A 5704-nucleotide genomic window follows, 5' to 3' on the forward strand; every position below is an offset into this window, starting at 1 on the left:
ATTTTTGTGTAACCCTGTTTTGTTGCGTCAAAACTTGTGCATAAGTTTTGAAAATAAATCATAATAGTACATCATATTTCCCTGACTGTATTTCAAAGCATATTTGATGTCAATAAATGTCGCCCCGGGGAACGACCAAATAATTCCAACTGGGGTAAAATAAACGACATCTAATCTAATCTAATCTAATAAATGCCATGGCATACGAGGGTCACAACCTATATTTCGGGAATAGCGAATAAGAACAAACATTTTTAAGTGAAATTGGCATTATTGTTTTTAAAAGTATTCTCCATGATGATCGATACACTTTTTCATGCGTTCGAACCAATCAGAAAAGCCACTGTGAAGATGGTACCTCAAAAACATGGTTTTTGAATGCTTCAACAGCATAGTGCGGGATCCAACAAGAACAAACCTTTTTTACGGTCAGGTATTCATGCAATATTAAATAGAAGTGTGTGAAACTAATGTCCAAGGATGCCTCTATCTCACGGTATGTCACATGACGATCATGTATTATCAGTTAAAAAAACCATCAGTTGTTTTACCAGAAACCATCGATGCTGTGATGATTTCTGGTAAAACAACTGATTCTGGATGACGATGATGATGATGATTCAAATGAAAGCTACAATTGTCCTATACAAACTTCCTGAATTTTGTTTTGATCCGACTTCCGGTTCCGGAGTTACAGTGCGATTGGTGAAAAAAATCTTATTTTGATTTTTCTCAGAGATGGCGTGGTCGATTTCAACAAACTTAGATTCAAATGAAAGGTCTCATGGTCTCAAACGAAACTTCTGAATTTTAACCCGATTCGTCTTCCGGTTCCGGAATTATAGGGAAGTATGTTAAAAATTGGATACCGTCACTTGAAGCGGCGAAACAAAACACGTAAAAAAAATTTCCTAACTTACCTAGAAACTATTCCAATCGGTAGCCATTGTCAATAGACAATCAAACAATCCGATTTCGGCTAAGCGGGTTCTCGGTTTCTGATTCCGGAAGCACCGGAAATACGAAGTAAAATAATTTCTAAGCTTGTCTCAAAACTTTTCCAATCGGTAGTCATTGCCAGTAGACGGCCAAACATTAATTTGGCTTTCCTTGTTCTTGGATTTTTGATGAATGGCCAAAGATTGAGACCATAGACTCAGAAATGGATCCCAGTCACTTTTCTCGAACCAACTTCGATTATACCGGTTCCCAGATTCCGGTTTCGGAAGTACCTCTTTTCGTTTCCTCAGAGATAACCTAACCGACCTGAGTACTGTTTCACTCTGTAGGTTATACTATTTTATGGACAAACCATTTTGTTTTTTAAGAATCAAAGAAAATTATTTTAAATGTGAGATATAAGAAAGGCATCCTTACACTACTAGGTGGATTAAAACACATGCGAAAGTTACATAGAAAACACTTTTTTTAAAATTCCTCATTTCTCGATAATATCGATTCGTACAAAATCGATTGATAATCTTGTAACGAACTCTATATGGTCAGGAAGTTCGAGAGGGTGCTGTAAATAATTGTTCGAGTTGACGTGAAATTCGTCACTTTCATCTTTTGATGGGATTTGTACTTCGTCTTAAATTCGTCTTCAAGACTGATTTCGATGCAAAGAAATTCGATCGTGAATGCTAATGATCTAGGTATTTTGGGTGCCTCTAATTTGAAAAGATGTGAATTCTTGTTTTCGTTGCAGATATTCCCGATAAAATGAAAAAATAAATAATTTAAAAAATAAATATGAAACCATGTATGCTTTGAGCAAAAAGTTGCTTTGGAGGTTTTATGAAAATCCTTTTCCATATTTAATCCACGTTTTTATATAAAATATAACACAGATTAGGATAAAATCGGCTGCAAAACCTCTTTAAACAGAAATCAATTTTCTTATAGGAATGAAGTTCTAGAATGCTGGGTGTCATTCAGGAATTTCGTTTCGGAAATTGAATTTCGTTTTGTTGATGTGTTCTACAATAAAATTTCGGCCATAAAAAGTTGAAACTTCGTTTTCGTTCAGCACGTCAGTATAGACATTGCACTTCGGTGTAAAACAAAGAAGTATTCCGCAAATAGAAGCAACTTTACGTCTGCTTAGCGGCTTATATTGAACTGCTAGGTGTCATGTCAGTTCAACATAAACTGTTATGCACCGATGAGTCAAAAACGAAATGTACACATATTTAGTATAAATTTCCAGCACGATGTTACATTTTCAAAATGGCGAATAAGTCGATACGCATAGGTCATAAAATGAATGCTAACATTTGGCACAGAAAATCAATATCATTCAAATAGAACCATACCGACATCAAAATCCAATATCTGTTTAAAGTCGTTCCACAATAGTACAACCTTCAAAGGTGAAGATCTCTGTCCCTGACACAGAGTTTGACTCCGAATTCACCGGAGAGTCACTGATTAGAACACGACATGATTGCTTTCTCCTGTGCTGCTCTCGTCTCTTCTACGTTTTGTTATGCAAAATCACCACCTTCGCACCGGTATGGCATGCGACACTCTCAGACTGGGGCAGACATTGCCATATCAAAATTTCCTTCCAGGAGTATGAATGTGGTAGGTGGTATGTGAGAGTGAAAATCTCAGACGATAAACTTTCCGTCCTTCCCGTACAGTCTGCCAGGAATGCTGGTAGGTAAGAGTTTTCTTCGTTGTTTTTTTTTTTGCCTTTCCTCGTTCGGTTCTACCGTTGGGTTGCATAAAATTTTCAATTTTCTCTACTTCGCCAAATCTTTGGCTTGTCATCTTCATCGCTAACTAGCTACGAACGAAATGTCCAAAGTGAGTCCGAATGAGTCAGGTGCAGTACCCAGAATCCTAATTGGCTGATTAAAATTCGAAAGAAAGAGAATCGTACGAAACGGATATTGAGAATGCTGTGGGAAGCTTCCAAAAATTTCCCGTGAAAAGTTGTTGCTTTCAAAGAAGTGTTGTATTTTATGATAAAATCATGTTTCAGTATATGTTTATATATATATATATATATATATATATATATATATATATATATATATATATATATATATATATATATATATATATATATATATATATATATATATATATATATATATATATATATATATATATATATATATATATATATATATATATATATATATATTCGGATGGCTTTTATCGTATCAAACAACACTCACTAGCAACTATTTATCGTTAAATTATGTTAAATTAAGAATATCTTCAATATTCTCGCTTTGATTTCCTTGTAGAGGGCAATGTTTTAGTATTTCAGTGTACATATCAATTGTACAGGGTATTTTTCACGAGCTTACTGATGTAAAATTTAAATAATAAACATGCCAGATTATGAAATGGCCCTTTTTTTATTTGGTAGATAATTTCTTGGTATTTAACATTCAAATATGTTCTCGAGCATATTTTCACGATTATTTTCACAAAAGTCATTCTGGAGGTCGAATTTTCGACCACTTTTTCAAGCATTTAAGGGCATATTCCAGCAATGACACGTTGAATATTGGTTTCCAAAGTATCAATCGTTTATCCACATAAATTAATAACTTCACGTATCCCCACAAAATATAATCCAGTGCCGTCAAATCACACGAGCGCGGAAGCCAACTCACCGATCAATTTCTCGAAATAATGTTATCGCTGAAATGTTCTTTCAATATGTCGATTGTTTCGGTCGCAAGTGGCACCATCCTGTTGAAACCACATTTCGTTCACATCCATATCTTGAAGATTTGGCAACAGAAATCCATTGATCATGGTTCTGTATCAATTTACTCATTTTTAAAGAAATAAGGACCATGATTCCATCAGCCTTTATGGACCGTACTAAACAGTAGATTTTTCTGAACACCCAATTAAAACTTAATAATTTTTTTTTTGTTTCCATTATAGAGGTTTTAACATTGTTGTCATTCACCTCTTCGGACCAGAAAAGTTTTCTGATCCTATGTGCGGGGTTGGGAATCGAACCCAGGTGGGCTGCGTGAAAGGCATCGACTTATTCATCACGCTATACCCGTTCCCCAACTTAATAATTTAATTTTAACTCATATTCCAATAAATAGTTATTTAAAAAAAACAGTAGATTTATTGGGATGCATCGGTAATTTTGCTTCAAATACAGCAATTTTATTTGTTGATGTATCCATTCAACCAAAGCCTCATCACTGATAAGAATGAATGTGCTATGAACAATTTTAATTGAACACTGATTTCGAAAATGAATTTCCACGATTTGGAAGCGTTGTTCTGGAGGTAACCTAGACATGATCATTTGCCAAACAATACTGAGTAGATACGTAACTTTACACTGTCAAAACAACTCTCAGACAGTAGAGTAATTGCTATTGAAAAAACAAACCGCCTTGAACACCCCGTTTTTATTTATAGTAACTTTGGAACGTTTTTTGCCTGGAAATTATAATTTGTATCAACATCAAACAGTGAGAAAGTAAAAGTACCGCTTTTTGCTAAGCAGTCAAAGCAGAAAACTCAAAACACAAATCTGCATTTCTCGTAGCTAATATTAAATGCAATCTATTGATATTTAAAAATTTATATGTCATCGCTTTGAATTCAAAAATATGTCTCAAATACAAAGTTTTGCATTGAAGAATGTTTCAATTTATTTATTTTGTGAAAAAAATATTTTTCCAATGATCAGATTTTGAAAATTGGACTACTTACGGCTGAAATATGGGTAGTCAATATTAGCTATCCCGTATTTATATGCCCTTAGTAGAGATGGTCGGGTAAAGAAATTTTTATACCCGAACCCGGCCCGTACCCGAGTGATCAGCAAAAAAATTTACCTGTACCCGACCCGTACCCGATAAAAAATAAAAAATTTTACCCGTACCCGACCCGTACCCGATAAAAAATTACCTGTACCCATACCCGACTCGAATGAGTAGTAAAAATTTAACCAAAATTTAGGATGAAAAAATAAAGTGTTTTAGATAGCGCGCCGTATCAGGCTCTAGTTGGTAAGTAAAATACATTAAAATGCTTGTTTACATTTAAACATATAAATACACTGTGAAGCAGGAATAGATTTACAATGTATTTGGTACTTTCTACTCATTTACAAATATCAACAAAAGGGAGTAACATCTACTCAAATTTTTCGAGAAGCATATTTACCCATAGTGTCGTAATACCCGTTATATTCAATTTTGGATAGGTATGGTTTTTACGAAACAGTGGTTTTTACAGCCATTGAACTTCTGTGCCACATCCGATGGAACCCTCAACGAGTGAACACGGTGAAAATTTGAGTTTTTCGCGAGAAGAGATTTTCACCCGCACTTTTGCGACTCCACGTTGTCACGCATCGAGATTTTCACTTGTAGTCCAGTGAAAAGAAACGAAAATTAACTGGCAATATAACCCAACTTGCTGTGCCATCAATCGGTGTCATTTCAAGTGAGGTGACACCATCCAGAAGTGAAGTATAAGAAAAACTTCTATGCAGATTTTCTGAAATAAATGTTCATGTTTTGCCTTTCTCATATAGAAAGGTTATGCAATCACTTGAAAAACCGACCAGTGAAAATTGGCCCGGAGGGCCAAGTGTCATATACCATTCGACTCAGTTCATCGAGCTGAGCAATGTCTCTATGTGTGTGTGTGTGTGTGTGTGTGTGTGTGTGTGTGTGTGTGTGTGTGTGTGTGTGTGTGT

The sequence above is a fragment of the Malaya genurostris genome, chromosome 2, assembly GCF_030247185.1.
Source record: "Malaya genurostris strain Urasoe2022 chromosome 2, Malgen_1.1, whole genome shotgun sequence".
NCBI classification, from domain to species: Eukaryota; Metazoa; Arthropoda; class Insecta; order Diptera; family Culicidae; genus Malaya; species Malaya genurostris.